Source organism: Papaver somniferum, chromosome 1 (genome assembly GCF_003573695.1).
Source record: "Papaver somniferum cultivar HN1 chromosome 1, ASM357369v1, whole genome shotgun sequence".
Taxonomy (NCBI): Eukaryota; Viridiplantae; Streptophyta; class Magnoliopsida; order Ranunculales; family Papaveraceae; genus Papaver; species Papaver somniferum.
Window position 1 is genome coordinate 25536867 of NC_039358.1, and position 17549 is coordinate 25554415.

A 17549-nucleotide genomic window follows, 5' to 3' on the forward strand; every position below is an offset into this window, starting at 1 on the left:
TTGTAAGGTCTAAAGAGAATATTGCAGATCCTTTGACGAAAGGGTTATCTAGAGAGGTAGTTAGATCCACATCGAAGGGGATGGGACTCAAGCTCATAGAATAAATCGCCATGAAGGACACTCAACCTTGTGAATGGAGCTCCAAGATCAAGGTTCAATGAGATAACTAATTTTTGGTGATGTCGAGAGAAAGCACTATCTTTGTCCCTCCCTATGGTGTAACCATATGATAGTGCTGCCTGCATGTTTTAGGATGATCTGTCAGGATCTTAATGAGTTCCATGGCTTTACTTAAAGCGGAGTGTGGCAGGACACTCTTAATGGACTCACCTATGTGGATGTTGGAAGTGGGGCCGCTTCCTATTAGAATTTGAGCTTTTTCTCTAAAGACATTCATTAAGTCCGGGATTTAGCCCACGGCCAAAACGGGCACAACGGCAAGAGCTTGGCAGCTTTCTTTTTCTTTGAGACATCAAAGTGTGGTTGTTATTTCTGAATTGCACTCACTGTTGACGGTTCAAGACATTGTGTTCACCGAAACAACAAGCAGTTCCGGTAACCTCTCACTATGTTAAGGTTCAATCTCTGGGACACCTTAGCCTAATATTGATGTATTATGTTTTCTCGTATTTCGTCGATATGTTTTATCATTCATGTGGGGGATTGTTAGAAAAAACGCTTTAAAATTACCAATTTTTCCATGGACTATGTTTTGATCCCTAGACCTATTGCCCATTAATTGTTTTTTCTTTTGAATAGATAAAACAATAGTCCCACATTGACTAAAATCTAAAGAGTTTTAGACATAAATACCATAGAGTTGGCTATAAGGGCATGGCCCTTGGGTTATTAGACTTTTGTGCTTGGGGGGGAGGCTTAGACTAGGGCAAGGTTGCCTTTCCCGTACGCGCGGTGCTTCGCACAGAAGCACGCACGCCGCCGCCGCCGTCCGTCCGGTCGGTCGGTCGGGTCGGGCTCGGGCTCGGGTTCGGGTGTGGGTGTGGGTGTATTAGATCCTATCTTTTTGCTGAAATTTTTGGTACGTGTTTTCCACACAAGTAGAAGAATCTTTTCTTTGTCTGCACATGTTTTGTCCTGACTTCTTTGTCTGAACGTGCTTGTCTTGGCTTCTTTGTCTGCACGAGTTTTGTCCTGACTTCTTTGTCTGAACGTGCTTGTCTTGGCTTCTTTGTTTGTACGTGTTTTGTTCTGGCTCTCTTGTATGTACGTATTTGGCTTGGCAGCAACACACTGCTCCATGCCTGACAAAACAACTTTTGTTGCACTATCTTTAACCCAACATAACCAGTTTTTTCTGTCATACGCATGGGTTTTCTTTCTTGTTTGTAACTACACAAACACTATATAAGAGAGTAGTTGTAATCTCAGAAAATACACACCACAGAGAAATATCTCTTCTACTCTCCCTCAGTTTTTCTGTAAACATCTCTTCTACTGTTTTAAGTTCTGCCAAGCTCTAAGGGTACCCTCATTGTATGCTACATTGAGGGGTACTAACTGTAGTTGTATCCTGGAGGTGACTCGCCAACTGCTGTAGCATCTCAGAGGAGTGGCATGCGATATTGCCTTTAGGACAGCGTAGTCTACGTGCCTCTACATTTTCTGTGCAGCAACATCAGCAACATTATTTTGAGCTAAGTATCTTCTTCTCAGTTACTTTATTAGTAATATACCCAACAATCTAAAGGCAATATCCTCTTTACTATATTTTGTAACAACATGGGAAAGAGTACTGTAGACAAACCCCCAAAGTTTAGTGGCAAAGACTTTAAACGATGGCAGTCCAAAATGTTATTCTTCTTAAAAGACCAAAGGCTAGATGAAGTTGCCTTAGAAAGACCCTCAAGAAGGCTTCATGACCGTGGTTATGAAGATAGACTGGATAGGTGGACTAGGAAAAATTACATGTGCAAAAACCATATTCTTAACTGTCTGGATGACTCCTTGTACGACTTTTATAATGCAAAAGAGAATTTTACTGCTTTTGATTTATGGGAAGCCCTAGAAGAAAAATATCTTGCTGAAGCTGCTGGAAGCAAGAAGTTCTTGGTGGCTAGGTTCCTGGAATATAAGATGACTGATGAAAAGCCTGTTGTAGAACAATTCGTCGAACTCCAGCTACTCATCAACGAAATTCTTGCTGAAGGCATGCATATTGATGAATCTCTACAAGTATCTGCAGTGATTGAAAAGCTACCACCCTCATGGAACGAGTACAAGAGGAGGCTGCGACACAAGAATTGTGAAATCACCATGGTGGAGCTGGGGAAAAAGATCCAGGTGGAGGAACTTCTGTGCTGCAAAGACAAGAGCCTGATGCTGAGCAAAGACATGTCAAACAAAGCTCATGTCCTGGACGATAATGCTGCGTCAAAGAAAAGGCACGGAGAATCCAGCAAAAATGGTAAACGTAACAAACAGCGTAACTCCAAAGGTAACCATCTTAAGCCAAAGGGTGGTGTCTCCAAAAACACCATCAAAGGCGACTGCTATAACTGTGGGAAAACTGGTCATATGGCCAAGGACTGTAGGGCACCTAAAAAGACCAAAAATGATCCTAAACAGAAAAATAAGGCAAACGTAGTAGATGATTCTGGATATTTTACTGGCATGGTGTCTGAAGTCAACCTTGTCTCTAATGTGACCAATGTGAGAGACTGGTGGATTGATTCTGGAGCCACTAGGCATGTCTGTAAGTTCAGAAATGCTTTCTCCTCCTATAACAAAGTAGGAGACGATGAGAAATTGTTTATGGGAAACTCTTCTACCTCTAAAGTGGTAGGAAAAGGCAAGGTTGAATTGAAGCTCACTTCAGGAAAAACTCTCGCATTGAATGACGTGTATCACGTCCCGGACATATGCAAGAATCTTATCTCAGAAACCATCTTACTTGGAAAAGGTTTTAAATTTGTAGCTGAGTCTAACAAAGTTGTAATCTCTAAAGGTGGTGACTTCGTAGGAAAAGGATATGTCACTGATAACATGATTAAGCTTAGTGTACTTTCTTTGAACTTGAATGATAATGCATCTTCTTCTGCTTATGTTTGTGACTCCTCACATGTTTGGCATGATAGACTAGGACATGTTAATTTCAAATCTATTGAAAGACTTGCTAAATTAGGTTGCATTCCTAAAATAAACTTTGACAGAGGTCATAAATGTGAAATTTGTGTTGAATCTAAATATGCTAGAAAACCCTTTAACAAAAAGGTTGAACGTAGTACAACTCCCCTAGAACTAATCCACTCCGATTTGGGAGATTTGAAATCAACACCAACTAGAGGTGGGGAAAAATGGTACATCACTTTTATAGATGATCACTCAAGATACTGTCAGGTTTATCTTCTTAGAAGTAAAGATGAAGCCCTAGACGCTTTCAAATTATATAAACTTGAAGTAGAAAACCAAAGAGGTGTTACTATTAAAACTCTTAGGTCGGACCGAGGCGGTGAGTATGTGATACCTATAGGAGAATTCTGCAAACTTAATGGCATCATTCATGAAACTACTGCACCTTATTCACCTGAGTCGAATGGAGTAGCTGAAAGGAAAAACCGAACACTCATAGATATGGTGAACGCTATGTTAGCTAGTTCAGGGCTACCTTCGAACCTGTGGGGGGGAAGCAATTCTCTCTGCTTGCTATATCTTGAACCGAGTTCCATTTAAGAAATCCAACAAAACTCCATATGAGTTATGGAAAGGAAGACAACCGTCCTATGCATACTTTAAAGTGTGGGGGTGTTTGGCCAAGGTGGCCACTCCTCGTTCCAAGAAAACCAAAATAGGACCTAAAACTGTAGATTGTGTTTTCCTAGGATATCCTGAGCACACTAGTGCTTATAGGTTCATGGTAATTGGTGAGAACACCATAATGGAATCCAGAGATGCAGTGTTTTTCGAACACATTTTCCCTTTAGGGTCTGGACCTCATAAAAGGGTCCGCGATGATCTCTCAGATGTTCCTTCGACTAGTCAACCCCCGTCTCTAGATGCTGAAACCGAACCTAGAAGAAGTAAGAGGGTCAGAACCGAGAAAGGTTTCGGTCCAGATTTTGTGACTCTTACGGTAGAGTCTGAACCCCAAACCTATAAGGAAGCTATGACTTCTCCGGAAGCTCCCTTCTGGGAAGAAGCTTCAAATAATGAGTGGGATTCCATTCAACAAAATGAAACTTGGGAGCTTGTAGACTTACCTCCTGGTAGTAAAACCATAGGTTGCAAGTGGGTCTTCAAAAGGAAACTTAGAACAGATGGAACTATAGAAAAACACAAAGCTAGGTTGGTAGCTAAGGGGTACAGACAACATGAAGGATTAGATTTCTTTGATACCTAATCACCGGTCACTAGAATCACTTCTATCCGGATGCTGATTGCTATTGCTTCTATTTATGATTTGCATATACATCAGATGGATGTTAAAACTGCTTTTTTATATGGTGAATTGAATGAAGAAATTTATATGGACCAACCGGAAGGTTTTGTTGTGAAAGGTTTTGAAGATAAAGTATGCAAACTGAAAAAATCTTTGTATGGTTTAAAACAAGCACCTAAACAGTGGCATGAAAAATTTAATCATGTAATGATATCTAATGGCTTCAAGGTTAATGAATCTGATAAATGTGTTTACATTAAATCTGTGGATGATTCTCATGTTATTGTGTGCCTATATGTTGATGATATGCTCATATTAGGTAGTAACCTTGAAAGTATCAATACCACTAAAAGCATGCTTAACGAAAACTTTGACATGAAAGACTTAGGCCCTGCTGATGTAATCTTAGGGATGAAAATCAGAAAGATGTCTGATGGATATAGTCTTAGTCAATCTCATTATGTTGAAACTATGCTTAAGAGATTTAATCATGAAAATGCTAAACCTGCAACTACTCCTTATGATCCCAATTGCAAATTGAAAAAGAACAAGGGTGAGGGTATTTATCAACTTGAGTATTCTCGTGTTATTGGCAGTCTTATGTATTTAATGAACTGTACAAGACCTGATATTGCCTATACTGTGAGTAGATTAAGCAGGTACACTTGCAACCCTGGGCAGGATCACTGGAATGCTCTCTACAGAGTTCTACGGTACCTGAGAGGAACTTCAAACTATTGCCTAAGTTTTGGGAAGTTTCCTGCTGTGCTAGAAGGGTATTGTGATGCTAACTGGATATCAGACTCAGATGAGTGCAAATCCACTAGCGGGTACATCTTCACACTTGGTGGTGCGTCTGTGTCATGGAAGTCTACCAAACAGACATGTATAGCCCGATCCACCATGGAGTCTGAGTTTATAGCCTTGGAGAAAGCTGGAGAGGAAGCTGAATGGATACGAGGTTTCCTGGGTGGAATTCCACTCTGGCCCAAGCCTGTGTCTTCGATCGCAATCCACTGTGACAGTCAAGCTGCTATTGGATGCGCAAAGAATAGTGTATACAACGGAAAGTCTATACATCTTCGAAGAAGACACAAGACAGTGAAACAACTACTCTCTACTGGCATCATCTCTATAGACTTTGTAAGGTCTAAAGAGAATATTGCAGATCCTTTGACGAAAGGGTTATCTAGAGAGGTAGTTAGATCCACATCGAAGGGGATGGGACTCAATCTCATAGAATAAATCGCCATGAAGGACACTCAACCTTGTGAATGGAGCTCCAAGATCAAGGTTCAATGAGATAACTAATTTTTGGTGATGTCGAGAGAAAGCACTATCTTTGTCCCTCCCTATGGTGTAACCATATGATAGTGCTGCCTGCATGTTTTAGGATGATCTGTCAGGATCTTAATGAGTTCCATGGCTTTACTTAAAGCGGAGTGTGGCAGGACACTCTTAATGGACTCACCTATGTGGATGTTGGAAGTGGGGCCGCTTCCTATGAGAATTTGAGCTTTTTCTCTAAAGACATTCATTAAGTCCGGGATTTAGCCCACGGCCAAAACGGGCACAACGGCAAGAGCTTGGCAGCTTTCTTTTTCTTTGAGACATCAAAGTGTGGTTGTTATTTCTGAATTGCACTCACTGTTGACGGTTCAAGACATTGTGTTCACCGAAACAACAAGCAGTTCCGGTAACCTCTCACTATGTTAAGGTTCAATCTCTGGGACACCTTAGCCTAATATTGATGTATTATGTTTTCTCGTATTTCGTCGATATGTTTTATCATTCATGTGGGGGATTGTTAGAAAAAACGCTTTAAAATTACCAATTTTTCTATGGACTATGTTTTGATCCCTAGACCTATTGCCCATTAATTGTTTTTTCTTTTGAATAGATAAAACAATAGTCCCACATTGACTAAAATCTAAAGAGTTTTAGACATAAATACCATAGAGTTGGCTATAAGGGCATGGCCCTTGGGTCATTAGACTTTTGTGCTTGGGGGGGAGGCTTAGACTAGGGCAAGGTTGCCTTTCCCGTACGCGCGGTGCTTCGCACAGAAGCACGCACGCCGCCGCCGCCGTCCGTCCGGTCGGTCGGTCGGGTCGGGCTCGGGTTCGGGTGTGGGTGTGGGTGTATTAGATCCTATCTTTTTGCTGAAATTTTTGGTATGTGTTTTCCACACAAGTAGAAGAATCTTTTCTTTGTCTGCACGTGTTTTGTCCTGACTTCTTTGTCTGAACGTGCTTGTCTTGGCTTCTTTGTCTGCACGAGTTTTGTCCTGACTTCTTTGTCTGAACGTGCTTGTCTTGGCTTCTTTGTTTGTACGTGTTTTGTCCTGGCTCCCTTGTATGTACGTATTTGGCTTGGCATCAACACACTGCTCCATGCCTGACAAAACAACTTTTGTTGCACTATCTTTAACCCAACATAACCAGTTTTTTCTGTCATACGCATGGGTTTTCTTTCTTGTTTGTAACTACACAAACACTATATAAGAGAGTAGTTGTAATCTCAGAAAATACACACCACAGAGAAATATCTCTTCTACTCTCCCTCAGTTTTTCTGTAAACATCTCTTCTACTGTTTTAAGTTCTGCCAAGCTCTAAGGGTACCCTCATTGTATGCTACATTGAGGGGTACTAACTGTAGTTGTATCCTGGAGGTGACTCGCCAACTGCTGTAGCATCTCAGAGGAGTGGCAGGCGATATTGCATTTAGGACAGCGTAGTCTACGTGCCTCTACATTTTCTGTGCAGCAACATCAGCAACATTATTTTGAGCTAAGTATCTTCTTCTCAGTTACTTTATTAGTAATATACCCAACAATCTAAAGGCAATATCCTCTTTACTATATTTTGTAACAACATGGGAAAGAGTACTGTAGACAAACCCCCAAAGTTTAGTGGCAAAGACTTTAAACGATGGCAGTCCAAAATGTTATTCTTCTTAAAAGACCAAAGGCTAGATGAAGTTGCCTTAGAAAGACCCTCAAGAAGGCTTCATGACCGTGGTTATGAAGATAGACTGGATAGGTGGACTAGGAAAAATTACATGTGCAAAAACCATATTCTTAACTGTCTGGATGACTCCTTGTACGACTTTTATAATGCAAAAGAGAATTTTACTGCTTTTGATTTATGGGAAGCCCTAGAAGAAAAATATCTTGCTGAAGCTGCTGGAAGCAAGAAGTTCTTGGTGGCTAGGTTCCTGGAATATAAGATGACTGATGAAAAGCCTGTTGTAGAACAATTCTTCGAACTCCAGCTACTCATCAACGAAATTCTTGCTGAAGGCATGCATATTGATGAATCTCTACAAGTATCTGCAGTGATTGAAAAGCTACCACCCTCATGGAACGAGTACAAGAGGAGGCTGCGACACAAGAATCGTGAAATCACCATGGTGGAGCTGGGGAAAAAGATCCAGGTGGAGGAACTTCTGTGCTGCAAAGACAAGAGCCTGATGCTGAGCAAAGACATGTCAAACAAAGCTCATGTCCTGGACGATAATGCTGCGTCAAAGAAAAGGCACGGAGAATCCAGCAAAAATGGTAAACGTAACAAACAGCGTAACTCCAAAGGTAACCATCTTAAGCCAAAGGGTGGTGTCTCCAAAAACACCATCAAAGGCGACTGCTATAACTGTGGGAAAACTGGTCATATGGCCAAGGACTGTAGGGCACCTAAAAAGACCAAAAATGATCCTAAACAGAAAAATAAGGCAAACGTAGTAGATGATTCTGGATATTTTACTGGCATGGTGTCTGAAGTCAACCTTGTCTCTAATGTGACCAATGTGAGAGACTGGTGGCTTGATTCTGGAGCCACTAGGCATGTCTGTAAGTTCAGAAATGCTTTCTCCTCCTATAACAAAGTAGGAGACGATGAGAAATTGTTTATGGGAAACTCTTCTACCTCTAAAGTGGTAGGAAAAGGCAAGGTTGAATTGAAGCTCACTTCAGGAAAAACTCTCGCATTGAATGACGTGTATCACGTCCCGGACATATGCAAGAATCTTATCTCAGAAGCCATCTTACTTGGAAAAGGTTTTAAATTTGTAGCTGAGTCTAACAAAGTTGTAATCTCTAAAGGTGGTGACTTCGTAGGAAAAGGATATGTCACTGATAACATGATTAAGCTTAGTGTACTTTCTTTGAACTTGAATGATAATGCATCTTCTTCTGCTTATGTTTGTGACTCCTCACATGTTTGGCATGATAGACTAGGACATGTTAATTTCAAATCTATTGAAAGACTTGCTAAATTAGGCTGCATTCCTAAAATAAACTTTGACAGAGGTCATAAATGTGAAATTTGTGTTGAATCTAAATATGCTAGAAAACCCTTTAACAAAAAGGTTGAACGTAGTACAACTCCCCTAGAACTAATCCACTCCGATTTGGGAGATTTGAAATCAACACCAACTAGAGGTGGGAAAAAATGGTACATCACTTTTATAGATGATCACTCAAGATACTGTCAGGTTTATCTTCTTAGAAGTAAAGATGAAGCCCTAGACGCTTTCAAATTATATAAACTTGAAGTAGAAAACCAAAGAGGTGTTACTATTAAAACTCTTAGGTCGGACCGAGGCGGTGAGTATGTGATACCTATAGGAGAATTCTGCAAACTTAATGGCATCATTCATGAAACTACTGCACCTTATTCACCTGAGTCGAATGGAGTAGCTGAAAGGAAAAACCGAACACTCATAGATATGGTGAACGCTATGTTAGCTAGTTCAGGGCTACCTTCGAACCTGTGGGGGGAAGCAATTATCTCTGCTTGCTATATCTTGAACCGAGTTCCATTTAATAAATCCGACAAAACTCCATATGAGTTATGGAAAGGAAGACAACCGTCCTACGCATACTTTAAAGTGTGGGGGTGTTTGGCCAAGGTGGCCACTCCTCGTTCCAAGAAAACCAAAATATGACCTAAAACTGTAGATTGTGTTTTCCTAGGATATCCTGAGCACACTAGTGCTTATAGGTTCATGGTAATTGGTGAGAACACCATAATGGAATCCAGAGATGCAGTGTTTTTCGAACACATTTTCCCTTTAGGGTCTGGACCTCATAAAAGGGTCCGCGATGATCTCTCAGATATTCCTTCGACTAGTCAACCCCCGTCTCTAGATGCTGAAACCGAACCTAGAAGAAGTAAGAGGGTCATAACCGAGAAAGGTTTCGGTCCAGATTTTGTGACTCTTACGGTAGAGTCTGAACCCCAAACCTATAAGGAAGCTATGACTTCTCCGGAAGCTCCCTTCTGGGAAGAAGCTTCAAATAATGAGTGGGATTCCATTCAACAAAATGAAACTTGGGAGCTTGTAGACTTACCTCCTGGTAGTAAAACCATAGGTTGCAAGTGGGTCTTCAAAAGGAAACTTAGAACAGATGGAACTATAGAAAAACACAAAGCTATGTTGGTAGCTAAGGGGTACAGACAACAGGAAGGATTAGATTTCTTTGATACCTATTCACCGGTCACTAGAATCACTTCTATCCGGATGCTGATTGCTATTGCTTCTATTTATGATTTGCATATACATCAGATGGATGTTAAAACTGCTTTTTTATATGGTGAATTGAATGAAGAAATTTATATGGACCAACCGGAAGGTTTTGTTGTGAAAGGTTTTGAAGATAAAGTATGCAAACTGAAAAAATCTTTGTATGGTTTAAAACAAGCACCTAAACAGTGGCATGAAAAATTTAATCATGTAATGATATCTAATGGCTTCAAGGTTAATGAATCTGATAAATGTGTTTACGTTAAATCTGTGGATGATTCTCATGTTATTGTGTGCCTATATGTTGATGATATGCTCATATTAGGTAGTAACCTTGAAAGTATCAATACCACTAAAAGCATGCTTAACGAAAACTTTGACATGAAAGACTTTGGCCCTGCTGATGTAATCTTAGGGATGAAAATCAGAAAGATGTCTGATGGATATAGTCTTAGTAAATCTCATTATGTTGAAACTGTGCTTAAGAGATTTAATCATGAAAATGCTAAACCTGCAACTACTCCTTATGATCCCAATTGCAAATTGAAAAAGAACAAGGGTGAGGGTATTTATCAACTTGAGTATTCTCGTGTTATTGGCAGTCTTATGTATTTAATGAACTGTACAAGACCTGATATTGCCTATATTGTGAGTAGATTAAGCAGGTACACTTGCAACCCTGGGCAGGATCACTGGAATGCTCTCTACAGAGTTCTACGGTACCTGAGAGGAACTTCAAACTATTGCCTAAGTTTTGGGAAGTATCCTGCTGTGCTAGAAGGGTATTGTGATGCTAACTGGATATCAGACTCAGATGAGTGCAAATCCACTAGCGGGTACATCTTCACACTTGGTGGTGCGTCTGTGTCATGGAAGTCTACCAAACAGACATGTATAGCCCGATCCACCATGGAGTCTGAGTTTATAGCCTTGGAGAAAGCTGGAGAGGAAGCTGAATGGATACGAGGTTTCCTGGTTGGAATTCCACTCTGGCCCAAGCCTGTGTCTTCGATCGCAATCCACTGTGACAGTCAAGCTGCTATTGGATGCGCAAAGAATAGTGTATACAACGGAAAGTCTATACATCTTCGAAGAAGACACAAGACAGTGAAACAACTACTCTCTACTGGCATCATCTCTATAGACTTTGTAAGGTCTAAAGAGAATATTGCAGATCCTTTGACGAAAGGGTTATCTAGAGAGGTAGTTAGATCCACATCGAAGGGGATGGGACTCAAGCTCATAGAATAAATCGCCATGAAGGACACTCAACCTTGTGAATGGAGCTCCAAGATCAAGGTTCAATGAGATAACTAATTTTTGGTGATGTCGAGAGAAAGCACTATCTTTGTCCCTCCCTATGGTGTAACCATATGATAGTGCTGCCTGCATGTTTTAGGATGATCTGTCAGGATCTTAATGAGTTCCATGGCTTTACTTAAAGCGGAGTGTGGCAGGACACTCTTAATGGACTCACCTATGTGGATGTTGGAAGTGGGTCCGCTTCCTATGAGAATTTGAGCTTTTTCTCTAAAGACATTCATTAAGTCCGGGATTTAGCCCACGGCCAAAACGGGCACAACGGCAAGAGCTTGGCAGCTTTCTTTTTCTTTGAGACATCAAAGTGTGGTTGTTATTTCTGAATTGCACTCACTGTTGACGGTTCAAGACATTGTGTTCACCGAAACAACAAGCAGTTCCGGTAACCTCTCACTATGTTAAGGTTCAATCTCTGGGACACCTTAGCCTAATATTGATGTATTATGTTTTCTCGTATTTCGTCGATATGTTTTATCATTCATGTGGGGGATTGTTAGAAAAACGCTTTAAAATTACCAATTTTTCCATGGACTATGTTTTGATCCCTAGACCTATTGCCCATTAATTGTTTTTTCTTTTGAATAGATAAAACAATAGTCCCACATTGACTAAAATCTAAAGAGTTTTAGACATAAATACCATAGAGTTGTCTATAAGGGCATGGCCCTTGGGTCATTAGACTTTTGTGCTTGGGGGGGAGGCTTAGACTAGGGCAAGGTTGCCTTTCCCGTACGCGCGGTGCTTCGCACAGAAGCACGCACGCTGCCGCCGCCGTCCGTCCGGTCGGTCGGTCGGGTCGGGCTCAGGCTCGGGCTCGGGCTCGGGTGTGGGTGTGGGTGTGGGTGTATTAGATCCTATCTTTTTGCTGAAATTTTTGGTACGTGTTTTCCACACAAGTAGAAGAATCTTTTCTTTGTCTGCACGTGTTTTGTCCTGACTTCTTTGTCTGAACGTGCTTGTCTTGGCTTCTTTGTCTGCACGAGTTTTGTCCTAACTTCTTTGTCTGAACGTGCTTGTCTTGGATTCTTTGTTTGTACGTGTTTTGTCATGGCTCCCTTGTATGTACGTATTTGGCTTGGCAGCAACACACTGCTCCATGCCTGACAAAACAACTTTTGTTGCACTATCTTTAACCCAACATAACCAGTTTTTTCTGTCATACGCATGGGTTTTCTTTCTTGTTTGTAACTACACAAACACTATATAAGAGAGTAGTTGTAATCTCAGAAAATACACACCACAGAGAAATATCTCTTCTACTCTCCCTCAGTTTTTCTGTAAACATCTCTTCTACTGTTTTAAGTTCTGCCAAGCTCTAAGGGTACCTTCATTGTATGCTACATTGAGGGGTACTAACTGTAGTTGTATCCTGGAGGTGACTCGCCAACTGCTGTAGCATCTCAGAGGAGTGGCAGGCGATATTGCCTTTAGGACAGCGTAGTCTACGTGCCTCTACATTTTCTGTGCAGCAACATCAGCAACATTATTTTGAGCTAAGTATCTTCTTCTCATTTACTTTATTAGTAATATACCCAACAATCTAAAGGCAATATCCTCTTTACTATATTTTGTAACAACATGGGAAAGAGTACTGTAGACAAACCCCCAAAGTTTAGTGGCAAAGACTTTAAACGATGGCAGTCCAAAATGTTATTCTTCTTAAAAGACCAAAGGCTAGATGAAGTTGCCTTAGAAAGACCCTCAAGAAGGCTTCATGACCGTGGTTATGAAGATAGACTGGATAGGTGGACTAGGAAAAATTACATGTGCAAAAACCATATTCTTAACTGTCTGGATGACTCCTTGTACGACTTTTATAATGCAAAAGAGAACTTTACTGCTTTTGATTTATGGGAAGCCCTAGAAGAAAAATATCTTGCTGAAGCTGCTGGAAGCAAGAAGTTCTTGGTGGCTAGGTTCCTGGAATATAAGATGACTGATGAAAAGCCTGTTGTAGAACAATTCGTCGAACTCCAGCTACTCATCAACGAAATTCTTGCTGAAGGCATGCATATTGATGAATCTCTACAAGTATCTGCAGTGATTGAAAAGCTACCACCCTCATGGAACGAGTACAAGAGGAGGCTGCGACACAAGAATCGTGAAATCACCATGGTGGAGCTGGGGAAAAAGATCCAGGTGGAGGAACTTCTGTGCTGCAAAGACAAGAGCCTGATGCTGAGCAAAGACATGTCAAACAAAGCTCATGTCCTGGACGATAATGCTGCGTCAAAGAAAAGGCACGGAGAATCCAGCAAAAATGGTAAACGTAACAAACAGCGTAACTCCAAAGGTAACCATCTTAAGCCAAAGGGTGGTGTCTCCAAAAACACCATCAAAGGCGACTGCTATAACTGTGGGAAAACTGGTCATATGGCCAAGGACTGTAGGGCACCTAAAAAGACCAAAAATGATCCTAAACAGAAAAATAAGGCAAACGTAGTAGATGATTCTGGATATTTTACTGGCATGGTGTCTGAAGTCAACCTTGTCTCTAATGTGACCAATGTGAGAGACTGGTGGCTTGATTCTGGAGCCACTAGGCATGTCTGTAAGTTCAGAAATGCTTTCTCCTCCTATAACAAAGTAGGAGACGATGAGAAATTGTTTATGGGAAACTCTTCTACCTCTAAAGTGGTAGGAAAAGGCAAGGTTGAATTGAAGCTCACTTCAGGAAAAACTCTCGCATTGAATGACGTGTATCACGTCCCGGACATATGCAAGAATCTTATCTCAGAAACCATCTTACTTGGAAAAGGTTTTAAATTTGTAGTTGAGTCTAACAAAGTTGTAATCTCTAAAGGTGGTGACTTCGTAGGAAAAGGATATGTCACTGATAACATGATTAAGCTTAGTGTACTTTCTTTGAACTTGAATGATAATGCATCTTCTTCTGCTTATGTTTGTGACTCCTCACATGTTTGGCATGATAGACTAGGACATGTTAATTTCAAATCTATTGAAAGACTTGCTAAATTAGGCTGCATTCCTAAAATAAACTTTGACAGAGGTCATAAATGTGAAATTTGTGTTGAATCTAAATTTGCTAGAAAACCCTTTAACAAAAAGGTTGAACGTAGTACAACTCCCCTAGAACTAATCCACTCCGATTTGGGAGATTTGAAATCAACACCAACTAGAGGTGGGAAAAAATGGTACATCACTTTTATAGATGATCACTCAAGATACTGTCAGGTTTATCTTCTTAGAAGTAAAGATGAAGCCCTAGACGCTTTCAAATTATATAAACTTGAAGTAGAAAACCAAAGAGGTGTTACTATTAAAACTCTTAGGTCGGACCGAGGCGGTGAGTATGTGATACCTATAGGAGAATTCTGCAAACTTAATGGCATCATTCATGAAACTACTGCACCTTATTCACCTGAGTCGAATGGAGTAGCTGAAAGGAAAAACCGAACACTCATAGATATGGTGAACGCTATGTTAGCTAGTTCAGGGATACCTTCGAACCTGTGGGGGGAAGCAATTCTCTCTGCTTGCTATATCTTGAACCGAGTTCCATTTAAGAAATCCGACAAAAATCCATATGAGTTAGGGAAGGGAAGACAACCGTCCTATGCATACTTTAAAGTGTGGGGGTGTTTGGCCAAGGTGGCCACTCCTCGTTCCAAGAAAACCAAAATAGGACCTAAAACTGTAGATTGTGTTTTCCTAGGATATCCTGAGCACACTAGTGCTTATAGGTTCATGGTAATTGGTGAGAACACCATAATGGAATCCAGAGATGCAGTGTTTTTCGAACACATTTTCCCTTTAGGGTCTGGACCTCATAAAAGGGTCCGCAATGATCTCTCAGATGTTCCTTCGACTAGTCAACCCCCGTCTCTAGATGCTGAAACCGAACCTAGAAGAAGTAAGAGGGTCAGAACCGAGAAAGGTTTCGGTCCAGATTTTGTGACTCTTACGGTAGAGTCTGAACCCCAAACCTATAAGGAAGCTATGACTTCTCCGGAAGCTCCCTTCTGGGAAGAAGCTTCAAATAATGAGTGGGATTCCATTCAACAAAATGAAACTTGGGAGCTTGTAGACTTACCTCCTGGTAGTAAAACCATAGGTTGCAAGTGGGTCTTCAAAAGGAAACTTAGAACAGATGGAACTATAGAAAAACACAAAGCTAGGTTGGTAGCTAAGGGGTACAGACAACAGGAAGGATTAGATTTCTTTGATACCTATTCACCGGTCACTAGAATCACTTCTATCCGGATGCTGATTGCTATTGCTTCTATTTATGATTTGCATATACATCAGACGGATGTTAAAACTGCTTTTTTATATGGTGAATTGAATGAAGAAATTTATATGGACCAACCGGAAGGTTTTGTTGTGAAAGGTTTTGAAGATAAAGTATGCAAACTGAAAAAATCTTTGTATGGTTTAAAACAAGCACCTAAACAGTGGCATGAAAAATTTAATCATGTAATGATATCTAATGGCTTCAAGGTTAATGAATCTGATAAATGTGTTTACATTAAATCTGTGGACGATTCTCATGTTATTGTGTGCCTATATGTTGATGATATGCTCATATTAGGAAGTAACCTTGATAGTATCAATACCACTAAAAGCATGCTTAACGAAAACTTTGACATGAAAGACTTAGGCCCTGCTGATGTAATCTTAGGGATGAAAATCAGAAAGATGTCTGATGGATATAGTCTTAGTCAATCTCATTATGTTGAAACTGTGCTTAAGAGATTTAATCATGAAAATGCTAAACCTGTAACTACTCCTTATGATCCCAATTGCAAATTGAAAAAGAACAAGGGTGAGGGTATTTATCAACTTGAGTATTCTCGTGTTATTGGCAGTCTTATGTATTTAATGAACTGTACAAGACCTGATATTGCCTATACTGTGAGTAGATTAAGCAGGTACACTTGCAACCCTGGGCAGGATCACTGGAATGCTCTCTACAGAGTTCTACGGTACCTGAGAGGAACTTCAAACTATTGCCTAAGTTTTGGGAAGTATCCTGCTGTGCTAGAAGGGTATTGTGATGCTAACTGGATATCAGACTCAGATGAGTGCAAATCCACTAGCGGGTACATCTTCACACTTGGTGGTGCGTCTGTGTCATGGAAGTCTACCAAACAGACATGTATAGCCCGATCCACCATGGAGTCTGAGTTTATAGCCTTGGAGAAAGCTGGAGAGGAAGCTGAATGGATACGAGGTTTCCTGGGTGGAATTCCACTCTGGCACAAGCCTGTGTCTTCGATCGCAATCCACTGTGACAGTCAAGCTGCTATTGGATGCGCAAAGAATAGTGTATACAACGGAAAGTCTATACATCTTCGAAGAAGACACAAGACAGTGAAACAACTACTCTCTACTGGCATCATCTCTATAGACTTTGTAAGGTCTAAAGAGAATATTGCAGATCCTTTGACGAAAGGGTTATCTAGAGAGGTAGTTAGATCCACATCGAAGGGGATGGGACTCAAGCTCATAGAATAAATCGCCATGAAGGACACTCAACCTTGTGAATGGAGCTCCAAGATCAAGGTTCAATGAGATAACTAATTTTTGGTGATGTCGAGAGAAAGCACTATCTTTGTCCCTCCCTATGGTGTAACCATATGATAGTGCTGCCTGCATGTTTTAGGATGATCTGTCAGGATCTTAATGAGTTACATGGCTTTACTTAAAGCGGAGTGTGGCAGGACACTCTTAATGGACTCACCTATGTGGATGTTGGAAGTGGGGCCGCTTCCTATGAGAATTTGAGCTTTTTCTCTAAAGACATTCATTAAGTCCGGGATTTAGCCCACGGCCAAAACGGGCACAACGGCAAGAGCTTGGCAGCTTTCTTTTTCTTTGAGACATCAAAGTGTGGTTGTTATTTCTGAATTGCACTCACTGTTGACGGTTCAAGACATTGTGTTCACCGAAACAACAAGCAGTTCCGGTAACCTCTCACTATGTTAAGGTTCAATCTCTGGGACACCTTAGCCTAATATTGATGTATTATGTTTTCTCGTATTTCGTCGATATGTTTTATCATTCATGTGGGGGATTGTTAGAAAAAACGCTTTAAAATTACCAATTTTTCCATGGACTATGTTTTGATCCCTAGACCTATTGCCCATTAATTGTTTTTTCTTTTGAATAGATAAAACAATAGTCCCACATTGACTAAAATCTAAAGAGTTTTAGACATAAATACCATAGAGTTGGCTATAAGGGCATGGCCCTTGGGTCATTAGACTTTTGTGCTTGGGGGGGAGGCTTAGACTAGGGCAAGGTTGCCTTTCCCGTACGCGCGGTGCTTCGCACAGAAGCACGCAC